The 27412-nt window shown below is 35.4% G+C and overlaps 1 protein-coding gene across 1 annotated transcript in view; it reads right to left on the bottom strand.

The window, feature by feature from the left end:
* The window catches only part of cdh11 (cadherin 11, type 2, OB-cadherin (osteoblast)), a 131440-nt gene extending 106193 nt beyond the window's left edge, over positions 1–25247 (bottom strand). Inside the window, exon 1 of the mRNA XM_039763113.1 lies at positions 24795–25247. The gene's annotated coding sequence lies outside the window, so the exon portion shown is untranslated. The remainder of the gene's footprint in view (positions 1–24794) is intronic.
* Between the last annotated feature and the right edge of the window lie 2165 nt (positions 25248–27412).

The raw sequence follows: 27412 nt of genomic DNA, 5'->3' as shown, positions 1-27412 counted from the left end.
GATTCATAGCTGCTACGAGCACGATGATCAGCCATTGAATTGACACTCAAATCAAAGAATGAATTAGAAAGGCTGCATTTGATGAAAACATGCAAAAGTTTTGGAATTTTCATTAAAACTCAATTAAATTAAGCACTGACTGTTTTGTGGGACTACTTAACCTTTTTGTAGAATGTAAAGTTCATTATTAACCTGCTGTTAATATTCTTTGATTTTGGAAATTCTGTGTTTGTAATTTTAAACTATGAAGGACAATATTATGCACATGGCATAATGGTAGCGCTGCTGCCGGGCAACAAATTGGTCGTGGGTTTGCGTCTTGGGTACTTCTTGCACAGAGTTGCAAAGTACTTTTAGTTGTGAGTAAAAGGCTATATAAATGTAAAGAATTATTATTATACTTGAAGTTTGTCAATTTCAAATTTGAAACATTACGTTTTTTCACAGAATAAAACATGTAACTTTGGGACTCTTAACCTCTATATATCTTCACAGTACCGCAAACTTGATCCAAACGCAACATATGTGTACTGCCACCTTTTTGTTTACAATAAAGGCACTGTAATCACACATATGGTGATTTAAAGTGAACCTATGCTCCCTCAGTGTGCAGTAGACATTGTATTCATGTGTGTTAGTTACTGTTACCACTTCTTAGGGGTTTGTGCACTGATAGCATTGCTAGTTCTTTTTTATTTTGTTTAATACACTTTGTGATGTGCTTGGGTCAGGTGTGAGCAAAATGTTTATTTGCTTATTTAAAAAATGGAAAAAAAGTATTGCTATTACATCAGATTTGGTTAAGGTATAGCTTGTTTATGTTTTTTATGCACTTTTTTGATGTGCTTGTGTCAGATGTGACCATTTATTTGTGTTGTTAAAAATATCTGGCCCAGATAAATTTTTTGGTGTTGAAAATCTTGCCCAACTGAATTTGCGATCGAATAACCCTGTGCTACGCTATCACACATTTCCGCTTAATCACGTCAAACAATGTATAGCTGCCAATTCAACTAACTCTTCATCACTATGCCTCCAACAGTATAGTACAGCAGTATAAGCCTGATAAGTTTCTTTTTCTCAAAATGCACAGCTTTTTTTAGCCCTTAGCTTTATTAATAATGAATAAAATAATGCATGTTAATGCGCAAATTATTTGAACATGTCAGCATTGTTCTAACTGTTAAAGCTTAATACTTGCAATAGTGCTACATACTCATACCGACTTTTTGAACAAATAAAACTTATAGAAATACAGTATATATAGGTAAACAGTGTGTATATATATATATATATATATGTATATATACTGTATATGTGTGTATATACAGTATATATATATGATATTTAAGAAGTAACAATTTCTTGCTGTCAGTCAGAGTAATTCAATATGCTAATGGGCGGTGGTTCTTCTGAAGTATTGTAAGTAAATCTGCCAAAGTGCTGACATGCATCCTGTTACACTGTTAATACTATATTGTCTTGCATTTTTATTGTTGTGCTTTGCCACTTATTATTGTAAATATTGTTTAATATAAACACTGTATTAGCTTTTGTGAAAAATGTAAAAATACATTTTTCTTTTGAAGCTTACTGAAGCATATAAGCAGAATCTGAAAAAAATTAACTGTTAACAAGAACAGCAGAAGATTCCGATAAAGCATTTAATAAAAGGCAGTATGCTTTTTTTAGACCCTGGCATTTTAAACTTCAATATGTAATTTACATTTACCAATTTCATCGTAAATTTAGGAGTCTAAATTGCGAAAGTGTAAAGTGTTCTGTCATTCACTGACACTTGGATAAATGGGATGTATAGATCTTTAAGTGTAAATAATGTATGGGCATGACTGGAAAGTTTAGGCAACCAGGAATATAGCAAGTTGCCAAGAGCAACAGTTACAAATGTACTTTCAGCACACCACGTACTGGAGCTCCTTTCAAGTCTCGGCAGCAAGACAGCTTAAATGTCAGACTGTCTCAAAAAATAATCAGCTGTAAAGTGCAAAATGTTGTTTGATTTTGTTTACTTCTTGGCTGCTTACAGTATATCTTAAGCTTAGGTTCCAGAAATCTTTGAATCAAATGTATGTCTTGAACATCCTTTGGATGCTGTCATTGCAAAGTGACAGCCCATTGATTTCTTCCATCCAACTTGCAAACTTTGGCTCCCAATGAATTTCCATCAGAGTTGCTGTGTAGCATGTGTTGATAATACTAATGAAATATTTCATTATATTAAAACATTTTTATGCCCTTACTTTATATACCTAAACTTGTATTTTCTACTGTTTAAACCCTTTTATATTCAAACAATTATTTTAAATGTTTTAACACATGCTCTTATTCTAAATAAAAATATCACGCTTTTGAATGTGAAATACTGTACATAACTGCACTGAAACTTGGTTATTCTTTTCCTTAATATATGTCCAAATTTCCATTTGCAGTTTCTATATAATCACTGTTAAATCCAAAGATCATTAAACTCTTATTTAAGAAAATGTAAAATTTTATAATGAATTTAGATTTTCTGTCTAACCTTCCTATCTTCTTTGCAGTTTTCATTATATGACAACTACATGGTCTGCAGTAAAAACAATTTGCTATGTTTATAAACTGCTCAAAAAAATTCAAGGAACACTTTGAGGACACATCAGATCTCAATGGGAAAAGAAATCCTGCTGAATATGTATACTGATATGGACTGGGTAATGTGTTAGGAATGAAAAGATGCCACATCATTTGATGGAAATGCAAATTATCAACCTACAGAGGGCTAAATTCAAAGACACCCTGAAAATCAAAGCGATTAAAATGCGATAAAATGATGCGGCGGGCTAGTCCATTTTGCCGAAATTTCATTGCAGCAACTCAAAATTGTACACAGTAGTTTGTATTACCCCCACGTGCTTGTATGCATGTCTGACAACATCGGGGCATGCTCCTAATGAGACGACAGGTGACCTGTGGGCTCTCCTCCCAAATATGGACCAGGGCATTACCAAGCTCCTGGACAGTCTGAGGTGTAGCCTGGCAGTTTCACTTGGACTAAAACATAATGTTCCAGAGGTGTTCTATTGGATTTAGGTCAGGCGAGCATGGGGGCCAGTCAATGGTATCAATTCCTTTATCCTTCAAAAACTGTCTGCATACTCTCGCCACATAAGGCCGGGCATTGTCGTGTACCAGGAGAAACCCAGGACCCACTGCACCAGCATAGGGTCTGACAATGGGTCCAAAGATTTCATCTTGATACCTAATAGCAGTCAAGGTGTCGTTGTCTAGTCTGTAGAGGTCTGTGCATCCCTCCATGGATATGCTTCCCCAAACCATCACTGACCCATCACCAAACCGGTCATGCTGAACAATGTTATAAGCAGCATAACAGTCTCCACGGCTTCTCCAGACCCTTTCACGTCTGTCAAATGTGAACAGGGTGAACCTGCTCTCATTTGTGAAAAGCTCAGGGTGCCAGTGGTGGACCTACCAATTCTGGTATTCTATAGCAAATACCAATCGAGCTTCATGGTGCCAGACAGTGAGCACAGGGCCCACTAGAGGATGTCGGGCCCTTAGGCCACCTTCATGACGTCTGTTTTTGATTGTTTGGTCAGAGACATTCACATCAGTGGTCTGCTGGAGGTCATTTTGTAGGGCTCTGGCAGTGCTCATCCTGTTCCTCCTTGCCTTAAGGAACAGATATTTGTCCTGCTGATGAGTTAAGAACCTTCTACAGCCCTGTCCAGCTCTCCTAGAGTAAACTGCCTGTCTCCTGGAATCTCCTCCATGCCCTGGTGTTGGGAGACACAATAAACCTGCTGGCAATGGCACATATATAGACACTTTCACATCCCGCGAGACGGGTCTTTGTGCCAAGCGATGTAACCACACCTGGGACTGAAAGGCCCGTGAGACAAGAGCTTATGCAAAGAGATTTGGAAAAGTCCTGCGTGGTTATGTCAGACACATTTCTTGTAGAGAGAAAGAAATGATATTCACTCAAGGGCAGTTATACATTGTATTGTGATGATGTAATTCCAAACATGGAATCAAAATTCAATGTGATAATGATGAAAAGGTAAAAGCAAAAAGAGATTGAATATTTGGACATAGGTGATATGACAAAAGTGCAGCACGTGAAATGCAGCGAAGCAAGCAGGGGCAAAGCCCCCTAGTAATTTTTAAAGGATCTCTCATTTTATTTAGCTTTATGTTAATATATGAAACACTCAGAACTACAACCATTACTCATTAAAGCATACATTTTACATTGTTCTTTAAATAATGGGTAAGTTTAGTGCTAGTGTTACTTTTACTAATAATTGGCATTCATACAAAAGTTTATAGGAAGATAAATATTTGAATAAGTGTATATAAATTAATAACTTTATTCACTGTATATAAAAATATTAACAGTGCACTAATAAGTACAATTTCCTCTCACTATAGTCATCATGAAGCAATATATTTACATAAGAAATACATTATCTGTAAAGTTTTATTTTATAAGATCTCCTTTGGCATGTAAACCTTTGAGTATATTTGAAGTGTAGTCCTGCTCTTGGCAATTTCATTTTAATGTGGGAATGACTTTTTGTCAATCAATCACTGTTCAATGTGGGTACCATCAAAGAACAGAGAGAGAAAGAATGGTGATAAATTACTTGCATAACAGCACACAGTATAGCTGAAGTTATATACAGTATACTACACACATTCTGAAAGCAATTTAATCAAAGAGTAACAAGAGGTCCAGAGAGTAACAAGGGACTAGAGCCTACCCTGCCAGCACTTGATACAAGGCTGGAAACAGTACTGGGCACACTATCTCACTACAGGGCTTAGTTGAAAAGCATCATACTTTCAATTTCTGGCCAGAAAGCTAATTTAAATATATAGTACTGTATTGTATATTCATCCAGGGATGTTCATTAAAAACTTTTCAACCAATATGAAAATAGTAATACAAATTGTAGGTACAGCAATCAGGGTGCATAAGTCTTATTTCAGGTTTTGGCTCTAATTTCCTTCAACTCACAGAATACAGGATGACATGTAACTAATAAGAGCAAAACGCCAAATCAGACACAATGACTCGGGCTAACTAGGATTTTTGCTACTATTTTTGCTTTGAGTGCAAAATCCTGTCATTGTAAATCTCTGTATGTATGTGGAATGCTGTACAATGTGATACAAAATAGTCCCCTCCACAATTTACATGGAAGATACTTGCAAAAGAATACCAGGAGTTTTAACAGCAATGTAGAAACTTTTGAAGGTAACAACAGATAAAGAAAAATGAAATTAAAATATCTAAAAATAATTCAAATAAGCAAAAATTATTGTAGCAATATTATAAACTGGCTAAAATATCAGTAAATTAGATAACCATTAAAAAGTCAACATGCAACACCTTGCCACTCACTCTCAGGCACCATGTTTAGTGAGTATAACTACATTACTTCAATTAAAATAATTACGTCCAACGGTTTGTTAATGCAAATGAGCTGCTTCTCCAAACAACCAATTTCAATGCATATTGCATGCACCCCATTGGGAAATTTAGTTGTTTGACCACACTTTGGAATGGGTAAGATATATGATCTAGGTGTCTCTATAATAATTGGCCGTGCCATACATGGACCTCAAGACCCGCTGCCTGCCTAGGACTTTAACAAATTACAGTCATTCAAATTTACAGAAAATGGGGTGATGAACAGAACACATCCAGTCATTGGCCAGATTGTTAATTATTTACAGTACAGTAAGTGTTAATAAAACCAGATTGAATCTGTTTACTCACTATATTTCTGCCAAAAATGAAGATACCCTATTTTTTACATATAATTTACACAGTACTGCAAGTAAATGCTAATTATACAGTATTTCATTTTTTGGAAGCCATTCTCTCAGAAGAAAAAAAATCAACAAAATGTTTTCTAATACTTTTTTTATAGCTTATGGGTTTTCATATTAATTATAGCCACACTTTACACTTATTTTGTATATTATTTAGGTTTTTGCAACTAGCATGAGCTGTAGTATACAAGAGTAATTCTAATACAGTAGGTAAGAATATAAGAATATGTTGATTTTTTTGTACAGCTTCTACAACCAAATTCACAATGTAGAACCACACAAAAAGTATGAACTATAAAAAAGGTACTTGATTTGAGTATAGAATAATATTAACAGATTATTTTTATTTAATACAGTTCATTTTAGGAGGAACGTAATTACAAATTACACTGAATGTAAAATACATTGATCTGTTTATGATATCCTACAAATAGAAGTTATAAAAAACATACAAATGTAATGAAAACAGAAGGCATAATATTTTTTAAGAGAGCACCGCAAAGAGAACAGAGTCATTTTAGAAGATAATGCAGGCTGGTGATTTACAATATACTCACTTTATATTATGGAGAATGCGAAGCCAAGATTAATGATGTAACTGCAAAGGTGAAGAAGTAGTTCATCAAGTGATGAGAGTTGTTAATCAAGTGTATGAATAGACAGCTCAAGAAGATCATTTAGACAAGAGTGTGGCATATTAAGTCATATTGTTCAGCCACACGAAATTTGAGAAAAAGAAGAATATGGAGACCAAAAGTGTTTCAGACATTGATGTGAAAGACCATGGAGATAACAAAGTGGACTGATGATAAAAAGAACCAACATTTGATGACTATTTGAGAAGACGAAAAAAGAATTGATAGAAAAGTCTTGAAAGGAGAATAAGCACATGAGAACAGGCTAGAAAGAAAGCAAATCATAAGGCAAATAAGAACAATGTGTTTAGGAAACGTAAAAATGAAAAAAAATATATATACACAAATACAACAGGATATCTCATAGCTACTACCTTGCAACTTCTGGTAAGCTGCAGTTCTTACAATTTCCCTAATGTGATGCATTGTCATCTTAATATATTTAACATCTCTCTCTCTCTCTCATATTTTAACTGAGGGGTCCTGGACAGACATTTTGGATAAAAAGACTGCCTTCAGTCTTCTTTCAGAGACAAATATAAAGAAAAAGTAAATTTTTTCTGGGTCAACTTCAAGTCCTTCTTCTTAGCTACCGGCCACAAAACTGACTTATACATTAGCATATATCTATGATATACAGCATAGGTATTTATAAATGCTTTTAAGATATTTGTTGTTTTTTACAATCAATGCATATAAAATTGGTACAACATAATTTCTTATACTGCAGCTTTCCAATTTAGACTTCGGGCGGTAGACAGGATAATTTACAGTCATTGATCCAGACTGTTTTACCTAATTGGGGCAGTACTGAGAAACTTCAATTCTTAAGAACTTCATAGACTTAAAAATTAATTGAAAAGTCCTCAGGTGTTTAACAGGTGGAATTTTGTGAAAACAAGGAACTAATTTACTCTGAATATGCTGATTTAAGAGAAACTACAAACATTAGAATTGTTGTTAGTATCTTAGAATATTTAAAAACACTGTATTTACTGCTGAAGTGTGTGCAATACTGAAAATAATTCTGAGGTTAAAGAAAGTGTCAAAGAATTTATCTTCATTAAAGTGACAATTATTGCTTTGTAAATGTACAGAAATGTACAATGAATCTGAATTTAACACATCATCTTTTGAGTCACCCCTCCTTTCATCTGCTGACCTATTTATATATCAATCCGTCCTTCCATCCACTTTCCATTTTTGGATTAACTTTTTTGAAGTCAGACACACCTTTTTGTTCTTAAATGTCAGGCACCTTACAATATTTTCGATCAAATGGTTCCAGCTTCCTGGAATTCAGTTTAAAAGTATTAGGTGCAAGTCATGACTTAATACTAAATTAGGCACCGGGTAATCACAGGTAGGCAGTTGCCTTGAAAGCTTGCATATTGTAATCTGGTGCCTTGAAAGCTTGCATATTGTAATCTGTTCAGTTGGCCAATAAAAGGTATCATTCTGCTTGACTTCTCACTGCATCCATCATAGCTAACATGGTACAACACCCTACTTAACTTAACTTAACATTTACTGACATTACATTTTATCTGCCACAAATCTGCCCAAGCCTTTATACCTATCTTGGTATCATCTGCAGATTTAACCAGCTTGTTACTTGTTACTTGTGTTCCTATCCAAATCATTTATATATATTAAAAATATACCCTGATCCATGTGGGACACCGCTCTTAACATCGACCAATTCTGATAAGGTTCCTCGCACCATAATCCTATGCTTCCTGTCTCTGAGCCAGTTTTGCACACATTTATAAACATCACCCTGAATTCCCACCTCTTTTAGTTTGATGCCCAAACTCTCATGTGGCACCTTACTAAATGCTTTCTGAAAGTCCAGATGAATAATATCATATACTCCACTTTGATCATACCGTTTTGTTGCTTCCTCCTAGAATTGAAGCATGTTAGTAAAACATGACCTCCCTCTTCTGTACTCAAGCTGACTGTTCAGTAAAACTCCTGTCCCTGTCATGTGTTGCTCAGTCTTATCCTTAAAGATTCCTTCCATTAAATTCTCTGTGATGGACTTAAGCTTACTAGCCTATAGTTTCTTTGATCTGCCAGATCACCCTTTTTATATAACAAGATTTGCCATTTTCCAGTCCTTTGGAATTTCCCCACTGCACAGTGACTTACTAACATGTGTCAATGGTTTATATATGTACTCGCTAACCTCCTTAAGTGCTCAAGAGTAAATATTATCTGGACCCGGAGACTTGTTTGATTTCAGCCTAAGCAGTACTTCTCCCTCTACAATTTGTAAATCTCTCAGTACCTCCTTATTAGTCCCTTTTACCGCTGGGAGGTTTACTTCCTCACTTGTGAAGACTTCAGAAAAATGCATGTTTAGAGCATCTGCAATTTCACAGTTTATATTTTTTAAATTCCCTATACTCTTCCTGATGCACTTACTTCCTCCTCCATTGTTATTTTACTACTAAAATACTGAAAGAATCATTCTTAAAGGTTGCTCTCATGTTCTCATATGCTCTACGATTCGCATTGGAGCTATCAGTCATATATGCGCCTTATACAGCCTTTTTTTCCTTTGCAGCTTATTTTTTTAATTCTTTATGTACCCCATTTTGAGTTTTTAAAAATTTCCAACTAGTTCCAAATTTAGGTACAGTATGCATGTACTTGTCCTACATTACATGTTAAACCTGTTCCACTGCTCTTCGACTATCTCCACACTTAAAAGTCTATCCCAGTTTATACCCTTAGACGTTTTGCATTTGCTCAAAATTTGCCCTACCAAAGTAAACAGTTTTAGTCTTTGCAGCCACACTGTTCCAAAACACTGAGAAATGCATTATATTATGGTCACTTGAGCCTAATGGTTCAATCACCTCTACACCTTCAATTCTATCCTGATTAATATAAAATACTAAATCTAGACAGACTTCGTCCCACGTTGATGGTTTAACATACTGTGTAAAAAAACAGTCACTGATTACTTCTAAAAAGTCCTTCTCCTTTGCTCCACCATTTGCAAGGTTATCCCAATTAATATTTGGGTCATATCCTAGACAGAGTTTTTTTAGGTTCTCTCTATGATAGTCTGGTTTTTTCACTAGGTACTCAGTTTTTCTTCACACATTCCAAATATGTGCAGGTTATATTAACTGGCTTAGTATGCACAAGTGCTGTATGCATGTGTATTTTAGTGTCCCTGTGATTCCCAAAGCTAATAGGATAGGCACTGGCCCCAGCGAATCTGAACTAAATAGGAGGGTTACAAAACAAATGAATAGATTCAGTGATTCCTGCTACATTTACATCTTAATTTAAGAACTTTCCTAAAGGGAGTGGTTCCTGAAATGGCAAGTCTTCCAGTGTTACAGAAAGATAATTTAAGATAGGCTAGTAACCTTTGAAAGTGACCACTGATCTTTGAAAAGGCCTGAGAAGTACAAAGGAAGAGATTAGGCTAACTAGCTAAGAGGCAAGATATGAACTTTGACAACATTATTCAAACTGTTTGTTAAATAAGAGGAAAACAAATGTTAGTTTCCTGGATACATAGTAACAGATGAGTTACATTCTTTTGCAACAATCAGACAGTATACAGAACCAATTAAGGCTAAGAGGACATTATGTTATATAAAAGTAGCGCTATGTTTAAAATATAAGTCAAGTCAAGGCCTAATTTCGAAAACTGTGTGCATTTGTGGTTTCTATATTACAAAAATGACACAGAAATGCTAAGGAAAATGCAGAGAAGAGTGACTAGGTTATCTCCTGGACTTCAATGTGAAAGTTACAGAATGAAAAATGACTAAAGCAGATTAACCTTTTCAGTGTAAGCAAACAAAGGTTTACAGGTGGCATGACTGAAGTTTTTAAAATTATGAAAGGAATTAGTATGGTGGATCCCAGTTATTTCTTTCAATTACGTCTTACAACAAGAAAATAGGGAAATAAAGAGAACCATGTTAAGGGAAAATTTTGCGCAAACAAATATTTCCTTCACAGAGAGAACCATAGGCACATGGAATAAATTAACAAGCAGTGTTAATAGGATCGGCAAGCTTTGTTGTGCTAAATGTCTTGTTCTTGTCAAAATTTGTTCCATTATCTCATACTCTAATGTTCTAAGTGATACTTGAGATGTGTTACATTTTTTTTATTCTAAAGCTCTTCAGTAATATTCTGTATTTACTATGCCTTTTCAACAGGATAAAAAGTCACAAAAGGAAAGAAAATATATTACTGTAATAATAAGACCCCAAACAACCAAGGACAGAGCTTGGAAAACGCAAACCTATCCAAACAGGTTCTATATAATTCTCAATTGGTGAAGGTATCAGATAGTTTCTGCTCAAAGTACTGCCAGATAACGTCATTCTTGACTTCCATGAATGGACACCACTTCTTGAAGGCAGCCCTGTTTCAACATACTATCTACACTTCGGTCTGTTTTTCAGAAATTTCTATCAGTGAAGATAAGCAATGTGATATGTGAGAAGGTATCTACTAGATCATACCAGGGTTGTCTAGACCACCATTTGCTTCCACTTATTTTATAGTAAGTTAGATTGTTCACTATAAAACATGACAAAGCAAATAGAGGTTTAACAAGAGATTTTTACGTACATATATATTCGTACGTATTACGTACTCTCTATATTCATCTAGAGTTTTGCAATACTTTCTTGATCTTTTAACTACACTATTTTCTGTAATACTGTATCTGAATGAAATGAATGCTCTATGCCTTATAAGTAAAATTGCAAGCAAACCATTTCAGGTCAGTATGTCTAGTTGAGGACTGTATCCAGTTCAAATACTGGCATATCACAATATTAATTTGACATCCATTTTGGCAGTTTTCACAGATATCAAATATTCATTATTATGGCTGCTTTCATATATAGAACCTTTCCCTATGCCAATAACGCTGACTAATTTTAAATACACATCATACTGAAATACTGTATATTAATTACAGAGGGTACAAAATAATGAAATGCATCAAAATATTGAAAGTTTTAAAAAGAAGCAAAGCTATTCTTAAGACCTTTTCTGAATAATTGTAACATGATTATAGATAGGACATGATAAAGTTATAATATCCAGACGCACTCTTATCCAGACATTCTAAAAGCAAGCCACTTGTCATGCATAATGTGGTAAGAAACATTGTTAAATGTAAACTAATAGTTTTGGGCTATTTTTATTATACCTGAAGCATATATATGCATACATTTTTATTGTTTCATAATACATTGTTTAGTTACATAAATTAAATATATGTTTAAAAGTAAACTACTGTATGGTATGGTTTATAATATACAGTAAGAAAGCAATAATGCTAAATATTACTCTGTTCTGTCGCAAGCACATGACTGCCAGCTAAATTAATTTCAAGGCTGACTGCCTTAGGTCAGATTACTCAGAAATAACCCTGACAGTGTTAGTTCTCACTTAGGAAGGTTCTCGATTACTAAGCAGTTATCAAAGTTTTGTGAGCCCCAAGAACAGAAGAAGATTAACGATGTTAAAGTGAAACTTGATTCTTCACTCTTTTCCTCTCACTCCCTGCTGCTATGCCACATTTTTTTCAACTTGCTAACCCAAGTAGAAAACTTCCATTACCTTCCTGGGGCTTCCTTAGAATAGCATGGTCTATTTTAACTCCTGTTGTGTCTGGAGGGCAGCAAAAAGTGCCAGTGGTTAGTGCTGCTGCTTCACAGTTTCAAGTACCTACTGTGGGTTACATTTCCAGCCTGGTCCCTGGCTGTGTGAAATTTACACATTATTCTCATTTTCGGTTTTCCCTAACATCTTTTGCAATGTGTGCTAGGTTAATTGCATGTTATCTTATACCAATATAAAAATGTAATAAAATCTGTAATATTTATCAGTTAATAGATGTATAAAAGGCATTTTTCTGAGTACTCAGCATTAAGCCTCTCGAGTTTCAACCAAAAATGCTAAAATATTATTGATTTTTTTAATTGCTAAGAGACATTTCTCAAATTTCCACCTTGCATAATTTTTTTTATTAGTAGAAAGCATGAGTGATGTTATGAAATAAAATAAAAACATAGACTTTAAAACTTAGACTGTGCCAATCCTCAAACTGCCAGTGGTATGTTAAAGGATAAGACAAAGTGCAGCAGAGAGCCTTAACTGATTATGTAAATGTATCACCATATGCCACCAGATAATGAATAAACCCTATGCACTTAATACTTTGATTGGAGTCTATAGGCCATTTTAAATTAAAAATGTTGGTACTGTTAGGTAAGGAGTAAAGGCTGTTGAGTTGTGGGGAAGTTGATGGTGTAAGTCTAACTTCTGTTTGATTGATTGTGCTGAAATAAATGCTGTTCTGCTTGACGTTTTCTGTGGTGGGGGTGGAGGGGCAGGGTGAAATGACTACAATTACACTGACTGAGGGAGTGCTGAGTTAATGGAGCATGTTATTACTAATCAATTCCTCCTCCCTCCATTATGATACTGAAGTTAAGGCTAGATGCTAAATAGATTAGCCACATTTCACTGAAGAAAATCTACATAATAATAGAAATCCAGACACTAGCACAATCACTTGGCTTCTTTATGATAAAAACTGAAAATTAGAATTTTTTAAATGAATTTTGAAAACTAGCTGTAATTACTTAATAAAAAGGAAACTTTACCAGTAAATGAATGGGAAAACGAAATGTTCTCAGTTATCATATTTCATGTTGAAATCTGTGTTCAAAGGTTCAAACCCAAACTTACAAATGCTGCTTTTTAAATTCTGAATATTGCAAACAATACACTGCTCATCATTCAGATAAAAATAACAAAGAGCAGAAGTATCTGACAGCTGGTTTTAGTCTGGTGTGTTGGCAGATGTTCAACTTGTTGGAAGAAGTTCAAGATATTAAAGGACTTTTTCAAGCTTGTTGCAGTCAGCTCCTAAGACTGCATTTTTTGTAGTATAAAAGCACTGTGATGTGAGTAAAGATCATGTGACATATCCTACAGTAAATATCCTGTTGCCATTTAAGCAAATATACTGGTACTTTACTATTTCAATAAAGCAGTTACCTACTGCAAATTTAAAAGATGTCACAAGTACAAAAGGTCATTAAAACCTAAAATAGAGGGTGGCATACCAGACAGATGAGGAGGATGAAATAATGGCAGCTCTCCGTCCTCAGAATAATGCAAAAAAGGCAAAATATTTATACAAAATGTGTTTATTGCTAAAATGTACTGGGAGAACAGAAAAAAATGGAACCCTTATACCATTCTGGGCCTATGTATGTAATGGTTCAACTCCATTCTTCTTAGTGTGGAGACTCATCCACTGCCCACCTTTTTAAGGACCACCACAAAGTATTCCATGCATTACCTCAGTCTTCTCTGTCTTTTTTTCTCTCATGCCATGGGCCCCATCCTGCTGCCAGTAAACTTTTTTGTCCAACTCACCTTCAAGCTATCACCTCACTGATCCAATTGCTAGAAGCAGCTTTTAAAACCCTTCACTGAGATCACCATTGTGGTGAATGGTGGATCAATATGATCTCAAGGCCAAGAAGCTAGAGCCCTTTTTTTAGTTCCTGAGACCACAAAATGTGTAAATTCTGTTTTGTTTTAAAAGATGGTGGACTATAAAGTAGCTTCTGAATATCTTGTCATTTTAAAAGAGTAGCATGGCTTCCCAGCAACCTGGAGGGCATGTATTAGCCCCTTGTCAGCTGCTCAAGGCATTTCTATTGGTCAGAGTCATTTATCTCTAGCATCTGCTGGACCACCTGCCCTATAGTATCCTAGTAGAACATTGCACACTTCTTCTTAGGTCACCTGTCTTTCATCCTCTGTATCTCCCTCTCTCATACTGGTGCTGTAGCTTTTTATTGTCTCTCTGTGGCACTCAGTAAACTTATAGGGCTCACCAACCCCTGGCAGCACCTGTCTTCTCAGATTGGCCTGCTGGTTTGCCATTGTGGGCTTTTTGTCTCTCTCTTATATTGCCCCATTGACAATACACTACAATAACTTATGCTATGTTTTGGTAGCTGAACCTGAGGTTTACTTTGATACAGTAAAGATCTGACTAAAGATATATTTCACCTTCATGTATGCCAGCCTGCATTCCTCCTGTTCAACCATTGGGCCTGCACTTACTGATGTTATTGTGAAATACAATTAATGCCCCTATTTTGACTTCAAGAACAGGGATCAAATAATCTGTTTCAAACTAAAGTAGACTCTAATATTTAAAAAAAAATGCATTTGAAATGAAAATCTTTTCTAAATGTAGTAGTAGACAGTTCACAAATATGTATTTAACACATAACTGAAACTATGGATGACAAACTGGACAGAGTCAAATGCAGAGCTGCCAGAATCCAAACAAATATACCGTATTGAGTTAGTGTGACGCTACATCAGCGTGTATCTGCAAAGGAAAAAACGTTAAAGGTTATTTGCATGTTGAAAAGGAAATAAGGTTAAAGACACAACATTTCAGTAGCAGATGAAAGCTATGTAGCTGAAATGCTGTGTCTTTAACCTTCATTCCTTATCAGCATATACTGTAGATAATCCTTAAACAAGAGAAATATATTACCTCATCTTTTTTACTGCCATTGAAAGTTATTTAATGTCTCGTCTGTTATTTTACTGCTTCATTAGTGATCTGATATTTGAGAACAGAACAATTTTTGCACAAGAAGAGTTAGTGCCCGAGAAAACCTTTGCTGCTGGAAAATCCATTGTATCCATGTGGAATTTCCCACTAGGCATTACTGGTGGTCTTCACCAGATTCTCTCTGCCACTTTTGCCCCTGTGTTGACCCTGGGACACTTATGCATATAAAATAGTTTTGTTGTCCAGTTTTGGCTTTCTGGACTCTAATCTCTTACTTGCTGTCTTCAGTGCTACTACTTTCTATACCCCTCTTGCCACATATTCTTATACTCAGAACTTTCAGGTCTTGTTCTGTCAGTGCATTCGTGCCAGTTCTTATGTTTGGGCACTGTGGCTGCTAAATGTCTTCTTCCCTCCAAGTGGAAGACATCAGATCTAATGACACTGAAGAACTGTCTTTCTAACTTTTACAACCTGATCCTTCTAGAGTTGTCTGCATTCCGAATTAATGGAGCATTCAGTGAATCCATTCACAACTGGGATTTTGCTGCTTTCACAGTTAAGTCTTTTATGTGCAGAGACGTGTGATGTAGCCAATCCCTAGGACAAGTATAGTGATGGGGTCGGTTGGTTGTATGGCATGGAACGTGGGATGGGGTAGCAGGGGTGAGTGAGAACCACCATGTAGATTTATTTCACAAGTTTGACCGACTGATTTCTTTTTTACTTAGTTAATTAAAATAAAAAAAAAACCTCATCATAAAAAGTAACTCTACTTACATATCCGAAAAGAAATAGATTAATGTACATTTCAAGTCTTAGTCAAAGAATGGTAAGAGTTGCAGGCAAGTATTTAATAGTATACAAGAATAAGTTCAAGTTATTTATGATAAGGTATGTAGCATTTCCCAGAAGACAGGCAAAGAGTTAAGTTCTACAAAGGAAAACCCGGCTTAATGATTTTTTGCTTTCCAGTCAGTGCTATGATTTTATCTCCATTTTGGCACAGTGAATAAGAGACATATTTTTATCATGTTGGGGATGTATTAAAACTACCTTTACTATATAATAATAGTATAAAGAAACCAATCCTGCTGCTTTTCATTGTGTCACTTTGTTAGCTAGATCCTAGACATACTTCTTGGCAGGCAGATAACAGTCGGGCTTGTCATTAACTTGATACAAATACAGTCAATTAATAATACTTTATTTAATATAGAGTCATTCATACCAAGATCTATTACAAAGCACTTTACTGCTCAGTTCATACTCAGCATATATACTGGCATATCTTTGCACTTATGATTTCATAATTGTTCAGACTCAAAGAGTTATAAGTATCATGTTTAACGTTATGTGCATAAATTCTACAAATATCACACTTTACTGATAATGTATGTTGCAACACATTTAATTACCTGTAAGCCAAAACAGCCAACTTTATTTTCTTCGTACAAGGTGTAAGAATATTGATTTTTATCTATTGTTTTTCCTTAAAATATAAAGTATTTTCAAGCAGACTCTTATTTAAAGATTCTGAAATAGTTTTGTATTACTACATATTTTTATTTTCTCAAGTCAACACAAGTGTATCTGGCATCTCTCTCTGTTGAATATTATGTTAAGAAAAAACCCTAAATATCAAAAGTAACGGCTTGTGTATACTTAAATACACCAAATAAGGATGTTTACAGGGAAATACATATTATTTAAATAAAAGTAAACCTGTGGCACCATAAAGACACTAGTTGGATGCATTTCCTACTTTCTATCTTTTTAATTTATGCCCAAACACTTTTTTATTTTCATCTTTGTTTTGTTTGGGATCAACAACATAACTTAAAGACATCTGGTAACGCCAACTTGTCCACACTCGCACAAAGATGAGTTTTGTGCACTTCTCTTTCTCTACATGGCCTTTGCCATTCCTTTTCCTGGTTTGATGCTATGTCTGAGGTCTCTTCCTAATGCTGTTACACACTGACACACATGCAAATATATATTTTATTGTCTTCCAAAGATGTATAACTTAAGTGTGTGTTCTCACTGTGATGGACTGGTGTCCTGTCCAGGTGCTGGTTCCACCATGTTCCCAGTGCTTGCTATGATAGGCTCTAACTACCCCAGGACCCTCTCATGGATAAGTGGGTTAAGAAAGTGAATGGGTGGATGTATTCCACACTACTAAGAATTTGGATTTACAGTTTCACTATTAATCAGTTTGATTAATTTGATACTGTATTACATCATGTAGTCCTTTACCAGAATTGATTATTATGAATGTGTTTATTAACTGATAAACATAATGTGATCTAAATGAGGATTATAATGCACCTAATACTTTACAGGGATGTTTATGAATAGTGTAAGGCTAATGATGTTCTGAGGTGTGATTACGTTAGTAAAGGCTTAACACACATTGTAAATCGTCAGAAATGCTATTGGAGAGGAAGGCACTATAGATCAAGCTCTCTTGGTATTTGTTTTTTTACTTTCCCTTTTATTTATCAAACCTCACACTTACACTTGATTGATCTGTATCTGATCATTAAACATTTACTTAAGACTAAAAGAAACCCACACAAATACAGCAAATTTTTAAACTTAACACCAAAGAATCTCCAATAAAAATCAATATAGGGTGCAAGCATTGTGAGTTAGCAACACTATAAATTGAATAATCAGGGTGTTTTAAATAAGCTCCTTCGGATCTATATTAATAAACATGAAAGTGCTATTCATCTCACAGTACCTAAAGCAGAAGTTTGTAATTGCTTAAATATTTTTTAAAAACTGCCACAGCTCCACGGTGTACGCAATTTATTGATTATATGAATAGCTTTCAGCATAATCTGCATTGGGCAGCTTCAACATAAATTAGCACTGATGCTTCATGAAATGTATTTTTGCTCATAATATCCCTGCAACCCTAAGCTGGACTTAGTGGTTGCAAAAAACTAATGGATGGATGGACACCCTATTTCTTAATGAATTATGGATACATACGTATGTATGGATGTTATCTTAAAAAAACAAAGGATAACAAAAACTATAAAAGTAATGTAGACTTTCACTAAAATAATGACACCAATGATCATTTAAGATACAGTACTTGGCCACTGTTCTATCAGATAGATGTCAACAACTATTTCACCTAAACTATTTTATACTACATTATGCCTGCCTAATTGCCTTTCTTTTGTAGCAATAGTGGGTTTTTTTTCTCTCTTTATTAAACTGACCAATACTATTAAAGATGACATATATCTATATTTAACAACGCCATGCTTTGAAATGTTTTGAATTTGTGCTTTCCTTTGCTCAATAAAGTAACATATTCCAGCATTCTCAGTTCCACGTAATCCATTTCAGATTGGAATGGGTGTGAGCAACAAGTTAAAGTGAAATTTAAGATTAGTAACTGTATGTTTTCTAAGTTAAGGCAAATGTGGCTTAGTTTTATATTACTTGCCCACTAAGTAAACAGTAGGTCAGCAGGACTACAGAAATTAATAACTTTTTATTGTCTAATCAAAATGTTAACATCGGTTGAAAGTGCGAGTTATTCTTTTTCAAATGGTGTAAAAGCCATTAAAATATTAAACAAAAATACAAAGTTACTATTGGAAAAATAGCCAAGCTGACAAATCTGTTTTGAAAAGAGTAAATAAATAATTAGATGCGGATAATACCAAATAGTGATTATTATCTATATGAGTTTCCAGTTAATTCAGAATTATATTCAGAATGTGTTTTGCTTTAGCTCCCACATTTGCACACAAACTAAAATCCTGATTAATAAAGTAGCTGCAACTACTCAGTGCCTTGGAGTCTAAATGAAAATTTAATTTATACTGATGTAAAATGTTATTTATGCAGGAAGCAGAGTGGCATGCTTGTTTTATCTTTGGAAATTCTGAACATTTTGAAATCTGGTTTGCGATTAATAGTAGGCCAAAAGACTGAACAGTGAATTAAATGCCTCAGGACTGCCAGTGAATCCTTTTTAAAATTATGCTTGTTTGAAAGGAGAGCAGAGTCTTGGCTACAAGTAAAACGACAATGATTTCAGTATTGTTTTAAATACAACGCACAGTTTATTTAAACAAAAGATATGAACTATTGATTTACTGTAGAGTCTCAACAGGTTAATAGGGACTGTTCTTAGATTTTGGAGACAGAAGACTGAACAAAGACCATATATTTATTTGGGGTTAATATTAAATCAGACTATGGTTTAAAGCGTTGCTGAGCACCATGACATCACTAGAAGTGAAAAACTCAGAGAGAACTGTAAATGATAAACTTTCTATGAAATATTCATAAAAAAATAAACCATAAGTAGATGTTACACAACACTTTTTGTTTTCTTTTTAATGTATTTCTTTATTAATATTTACATATGAAGGTGGCTCTTTACTTAGCATTGCTCTCTAACAGCTCCAGGAGATTAGGCTGGCATCATGGCCTGCTCACTGTCTGTGTGGAGTCTGCAGAACTTTCTCTGTGGGTCAATTAGCACATTTTAAAAAGGTCCATTCCATGTGACCTGTGATAGACCTATGTCCCGCTCAGAATTTCTTCCTGCCTTGCACCAACACTCTCAGTTTAGATGTGAGCTCCCAGAAAAACAGGAAAAAAATTGACCTAGCAAATTCAATGGATAAATGGATGGATTTACTTATGGAACTCATGTTTTTTTTATCCGTAGTTGCATTTGATTAAGACCAAAATCAGTGTTCTAGCCCCTTTAGTTTGCTTGTTAATATTCCAGTTAAGGCAATAAAATTAATAACAGATTTTAATTTATTAACAAGATGTTCAGTAGTTTTATTTGTTAACAGAATTTTTATATATGTAATATAAAATGTAGCAGACTCTTCTAAAGCATTTACCTCAATTAAATTATGAAATACTTTGCTGTAGTACTCACTTTTAAAATCACTAAAACATGACTTGACTGTGACATGTGCAGAATTTTTTAAATTATCATATTTAGCCTTTTTACTGAACAGGTACTAAAAGAAATACTTCATGAACAATAGAAGCATTTGTCCAATATGGAGGTCTTTCTATTTAGCCAATATGTTACCTTGCTCAGTAAGCTAAGTCAAAGTTAAACAAACTTTCTATTCAGTAAAATGAATATCTAATTCATACGTATCTCCAAAGCATACGTTTGCATGAATACCTGTACAGTAAACATTTTTTTGTGTTTTTTTCCTAACTTTGGTTGGTAAATGATTGAACTATGATCATACGGTGTATAAAGAAACAATGAACTTTTTTATATTTTTGTGGTATTTCTCATAATGAGCAGCATTGCAAAGCAATAAAAAGCAAATTCAGAATAAATTAATGGAGTGAATATCCCTATGGATAGATACATAGTTTTATGCTGAATTTGAAAAAAAAAAACACTACACAATGAATGTAGTGGAAGAGCAGTTTTCAAAATATAAAGTGGATCTGTACAAAAGGTTTAAGGGACCCGCTTTTGCAGAGGGGGAATGCCACCAAAATGAGTGACGTTTCTCCGACAGCCATATTATGAGAACTTCCCACAGTGAGACACATTTGAGTGGTTCCTATGATAAGCAGCATTCTACTGCAATTGAATTCTGAATTTATTAGGCTAATAGAACACCTAATAAGCTAAAACCCAGTGTAGTACAGGGTGTATTGGAGGGATTTCTGTACTTAAAGCTTTTAAAAAATATATATTTAAAGCAATATATAACACTTCAGCAAAATTGCATTCAATATCTGTTAATACATTTTTGTCATTGTTTTTAATTAGTTACAATTGAATACTGCATACGCTTTTTATAATACTATAAACAAAATATTTTAAAGAAGAAATTCTTTAACATATAGGTAATTTAATTTTACAAGTATAAAAATAAGGTTCTCTTTTTATACATGAGTATATATCATTTAAAGCAATGAAAGGAAAGGCTGTGACAGACTAGAATTGTTTTGGTTGATTAAGTTTTATATACATTTTCATTTCTGGCTGAGTGCTTCCTTATTTTTCCACTTAACCTAGCATATGCCTAGCATTACGCTTTATGACTTGTTTCTTGAGTAACCAGCTTTACTGAATTACAGTATATTTACACAATCTTTTTAAAGCTGCTTAGGTCTGAGCTAATTTTCTAGGAAGAATTTCTTGGTAAAATTGTAATACAACTAGGTCAGAAAGCTATCGAATGCTTTATTTATCTACGGAAAAGAACTTCAGCAAAAATGAAATTCAGACCAGATGTCTTGTAGAACTGTAAAAAGTTTTAATAAAAGCAAGCTTCATATTTGTATCAACGGTGCTCAGATTAGAAGAGAGTTAGCCAGGCTTTATTTTATATATCTCTTTTCAAAAGATCATTCGTCAAGAAAATACTGAAAAAAAAAATGCCGGTGGGAACGTGAAATCCGCCACACCGTGTTATTTTTAAATAGTAAATGTCTCTTGATTATATTAAAAATGATTATATCTTCAGTTCTAAACTATAGGGTGTCCTTTTTCCATCGCACGTTGACGTGCCATCCATATACATGGCACACTCCAGTTCAGACGCTTTTTCCTTTTTTCTAAACTTTTTTTTTCTTGCAGTCCAAAGTGGTAATGTGACACTGAAGGTAACAGAAGCCAGTGACTAGAAATATGTTAATCCTGACAAACTGCCAGAGCATTAGCCTGAGCCACGGCAAGATTGAATTCTGCGTCCCGGGAGACTTCGGGCAACACCGGTGGTAGCGCTCCATCTTTTTGAATGCCCCTCTGGGAGTAGAGCCACATGTGCCAGAAGGCAGGCCTCGATTCTCGAAAGAGCAAGAGCCCCCTCTAGCGAAGCCATACTACCGGTACAGCAACCGAAAGCGCCGAAGTGGAAAATAGGTGCGCGCACTTAAAGGGAAGAGGACGAAGGAGGAGGGATCGATTGCACCAAATAATCAACATGTGGGCATACAATCACAGTAAGGCGTTGCTTTATGTCATTTTTCCGCGCAACAATCAGTACGTTCGACGCACCTAAATAGTAACTTTTCGCTATTTATTGATGTCTAAAAAGACATTTACAGCCACTTCTTTTCCATAACTAGGAATGCATTTACAAGGAAATAGTTTCCATATCGCTCCATGGATGGTTTGTAATGCTGTTCACGCAAGAAAATTCGCCATCAACTGACGAACAAAGGTAGAAGCAAGACGCTCATCCAAGCGAGCGCAATTATAAGCAGACAGATTCGAGAAGAGAACGTCCAAAACACAGCAGCGGCTGTGCTTCTCATCAAGGGCAAGAAAACAATGCTGTTTACTTGGAGCTGCTGATGCGTCACTTTATAGTTCACACAAAAGCGTCTTTTTTAAGCACAAAGAGTCGGGAAAACTTCAATGGTGTATTAATTCGCTTATGCGTTATCCAGAATTCTTAATTAGAATTCCTCACCCCCATCAAACAACTGACCGTTGCCGGATATCAGAATTCTGTACAGCTGCACATTTTGGATGCAAGCAAGAATGAAACGACGCGGCGGAGTCTTACATATGTGTTATGAAATTTTCATGAAGCAATTGCTTCTGCTCCTAGAAAGATAACTTAGAACACCAGCTAAATGGCAGCGTACTCAAATATGGAGGTGGAAGCAAAGCAGATAAACACAGGATTTTCCCCTCGGGCTCTCTGACCATTCCGCCTTTGTATACAACACATTGTAGACTCGGTATAATCTTCGGAGAAAGTGTGACGTACAGATTGGCTCGAGGTGCAAGCAGTAAACTAAACCAGGATAAGATGGTAGTTTAACTAACACACAGGAGCACACACACAGTGAATCCTCACCCGTTAATTGCATAATCAATTTGCCTGACAGTTTACTGCAATTAGCCGGAATATGCAGTGATCAGGAATAGATATATGAATTTACATAAGAAATGAGCTCCAGTCAGTTCGACGAGAATGTGTAATTAGCAAGCAATTACCTATGACATAATGTGAGACTACATACAGGGGATTTTGCTTATAATTACCATCTTTGGGCGACATATGCCCCGAATCGTTTCAAAACTGTATCTTTGATATGCAGTAATATCGATCACAAATAAGCCAATTATACTTTTTCAATTGCCTTTGTCTCAGAACTGAATTTTCCCTTTTATTACAAGGCAATGCTAAATACGTGAGATCGGGCAACGATACGTTGATTGTTGTTCATTATCTTTGCATAGACTAGCATAGGTATTGTCGCTTCACTGAAACACGTCAGCATGGCAAAAGCGGCTTTCAGAAGAATAATCCTTTGGAGAGAGGGAGAAAACAAGACTAACATATTGGATGAAATAAAATCAAAGGGGCTCCAGTTACAGATGAGCCATTTTACACATGTAAATACTGGGTGCCCTGCGTATGTGTTTAATGCAATGTACTGATGACTTTTACCGCATACGTTTACGACAATATAGAAAAGTTTTTAATATTACGCAGGCTTTTGGCGTCTTCTGTGATCAACAATGATGTCTGTGAGTTTTCCATAAGATAGCTTTGTGAAAAAGATATTAGTTGCACATACATATATGCTAAAATTACAAAACTGCGGCAAAACACAAGAAGGAATCCGTAAACCTTGATCGACGCGCGTATTTTACTATTTTTCAGACCTTCGGGAACTTTAGAGGCCTTTTTCATAACGGTATAAGGCGGTCGTGTGAAATAATGCGTTATCAGCAGTGTATAGTTTTGTAGTCCTTCAACATTAATATTTGGGGGCATCAATAACACATTTTTGAACTGCAGCATATAGTCACATACAACGACGTAAACATTCGGGGCATATGTGCATATCCAGCGGAATGTCTCCATACAAACAAATGTTCACGACGCTATTAAGTTTGGCTCCGAGTTAGCCCTATAAGTAGACATAATGACCTCTAACAATACAGGGATTACAGAATAAGTGCGTTTTCTAACGTTCTGCAAAGGTGCAGAAATCGTACTGCTTTACACCAACGTATACTCCCATCAGTTTTTAGTACAATAGATTAGCTCCATGTCGACAGAGTGTTAAGTGCATTAAAAAACCTTACTTTTGGTTATTGTGCGTGATTAGATTATCTAGTGCCTGGCCATTTGTTAAATATTGTAAAGGTATCAATAAAGAGGCCAGTACTGACTGCTTTGTGCCACAATATCTAAATGATGAGGCAAAAAGGAAAGAAATGGATGTGATGTGCGTTCATTTTTATTAATGTGTAGTACACGGCAGGGATTTCTCTATCAATAGAGCAATTCTTGCAACTGGATAAAGCGGGCTCAGAAAATGGATGGACGGATCGTTTATAAAGGGTTCACTATATATATAGATTGCGGAATGCCCACATTATGACTTTTGCACACTTCACACGTTACTGCCGTCTGCTATTTTTCCTTTGGTTGTGCTTCTGTATCTTCTCATTACTCGCGTAATATTGTATACACTAAATTACCTGGAATTTTATAGACTTCTGACGTGCTTAGTATTGCTAAAAAGTTGTAATCTAATCAGCAGAGGAAAAAATAACGATGAATGCCATTGAAAGACCCTAAGAAAGCAAAACAGAAGCAGAAAGAAATACATAAAAACGCAAAATAAATTTAAGAAGTATACAGAATCCAAGAGAATGCTATCAAAATATTGAAATTCCTTACCTTCCAGAACGATTTATTAAGAGCTTTGCCACCGCAGACTGAAAACGGACAGTCCCATTAGCAACTAGAGGCTCTGGTGGTTACTCTTCGGAAAAAGGGAAGAGCATCCTACACCTTCAAGTCGTGTATATTAATACTCCAGGTCCAAGATTGTCATCCGAGCCAAAAGGTAGGAAATCAATACGTACGAATAAGAAAGGAATGGAGAAGACAGAAAAAAGGCAAATGAGAATATAGGACATCAAATTGTAGTATCCCCCGATCTATCCAGCAATGCAATCTCTTTATTCTTTCTCTGTTCCTTAGTCTGTATGCGCCTCTCTTTCCTGCTCCCTCCGTTTGTCAGACACACTTCAGAAAAAAAGCGTGTATCATTGGAGGCAGTTACACTGGTGATACCGTTGGTGACTAAGTAGAGCCTGCCCCTTCCCCCTTTACATATATATATATTTCCAGATGGAAGCAGTTTCTCAAATGTCACAATGATCCAGCCAGCACAGAAATAATAGCTTGAATGGTTAAACTGGCTTCAGAAACCCTCGTCCAATCAGAGCACAGGGATGGAGCCAAGATCCTCCCTGGGGACCCAACGGCCTTCCGAAGGGAGAAAGAAGAAAAAAAAGAAAAAAAAAAGAAGAAGAAAGAAAGAAAAGAAAAAAGAAATAATACTTTAAAAAGAAATTGTGACAAAATCCAAACACGAGCTGAATTGCAATAGCGACAAATCTGTGTGAAAGAAGCGAGTATAACACAATGACACGTCCCCGATACGTAGCGGCGAATTAAGGTACGTGTCAGAAAGAAAAGTGGAAGACTGGAACTGTTTCCAAGATAGAATTTGTGCCGAAAGAAAAAAAAATCAAAAACATATAATTATCCATTTTTTCTTTATTATAGTGTACTCTTCGTCCAATTTTTATTTTTTGGGAATATTTTCGTCTGCCCATCATGTTTTCAGAGACGCCTAACGGGGAAAGCCGCACCGTTACTCAGCCTGAAGTGATGCTTTCTACTTATACAGGGCAGCGCGTCTCGTTAACGACACCCTTTTGCGTCTGAAAACACTAATCAGTTAGGGTGCATTGGGACTATGAAAAAACAAACATGAAAACACTAATTCTGAGTTTCGGATTCTACAATTAACTTTTTTTTAGTTAGCATGCATTAACGTCAGATCGGAAGTCATATATGTAGAAGGAATACTGCACTCCCTGTCTCATAATCAAAGCTATTGGACTGCTCTGCACGAATCTATCACTTGGTTGTCGTTTCCCCAACTGATATTACCCGCAAAAACGACTTTAACTCAGTTTTGCATTTCGTTAATCCTTACACTCCTGCGCATCAGTGATCAGGGGCTTGTTGGGCTCACACGCATGTACACGCCCTGAAACCACGAGTCAAAGCGGATTTTATTTTTAGGTTCTTCAGAATTTTGATGAATGCCTGCTGCGTTCAGGCTGCTGGAATCGCGCGTTGCTTTGCCGTTTGCGTCATATGCGGAGTGGCAGTTCATGTTTCACAGATCTGCACAGAAAGCTTGGATCCACATCATGCCAACGTGTTGCACTAAAATGTAATCAGCTGCTGTGGAAGTGATATCTTCCTCAACCACTGCATACAAATTCAATTTTTTTTTTTAATATGCCCTTATCAGATGTTTTTGTGAATGCAATTTCATTTGGTTTCGGCGCTGGTATTTTACTGACGTTTTATACTTCAGTGGCAGAATTGTTAAGGGGTAAACAAGGCGTGACTTATTTAGGTTGCAATTCATTTCTTATATTTTGATATTGAGCCCTACTTAGTTGTCTCATTAAACAAGTTAAAGTACTTTAAATAAGGTTTGATCGACTTAGTATAATGTTGCAACAAAATAAGGATTTCAGTTAAATCATTGAGGCAATATCTTTATCAACCATAGCATCAATTTATAGACTACAGTACAGTAAGCAAGGTGTCCTCCTTAACGTACAGTAGGTTCCAAGACTACTGTTGTGAATGTAAGAGGATAAAGAAATTTTGCCTTGTCATGAGACACCCCTTCATTAAGAGGGCATTGTGTCATTATCACCAGCTTTTATTAAATGAAAGGCACAAAGATGGGTGGTAGTAGCCTAACGCTTATTGATTGTCTTTCATAGAATTGTACCTTTTTATAGCTACAAATACATTTGTTTGTAAAAGATAAAAACGTGTTGAAACAGATGATTCCGGTATGTGATTTTTTTCCCAAAAAAGGAAAACATGTCAGATGTGTTGAATTTAAACAAAAACATGCTTATTTTAGTAAAAGTATGTTATTAACCATACAAAGAAATGTTTTTTAGTGCTGATGGATGTAAATAATTGTGAAAAGGGATGGGGAAATTATATTGAACATTTTGAAACAGAATGTGCTCTTATAATACTGAAGATGCACTTTATACATAGTACAATAATAGGTAAATAGTGCATATCAAGTAAGTGATGTTATGACCTTATTTATTGAGCCTCTTATTATATACGTTTAAGAAATACATTCAATATATTTATGAAGCTTTATTATGCTGCTTCAGAATCTATGCCTAATATCCAAATTAGGGACTGTGTTAAAGATATACAGTAAAAATACCTAA

This window comes from Polypterus senegalus, chromosome 9, assembly GCF_016835505.1.
Source record: "Polypterus senegalus isolate Bchr_013 chromosome 9, ASM1683550v1, whole genome shotgun sequence".
Lineage (NCBI taxonomy): Eukaryota > Metazoa > Chordata > Cladistia > Polypteriformes > Polypteridae > Polypterus > Polypterus senegalus.
Note: the sequence above shows the minus strand (reverse complement) of the source record. Positions and strands in the feature narration are given on the sequence as shown.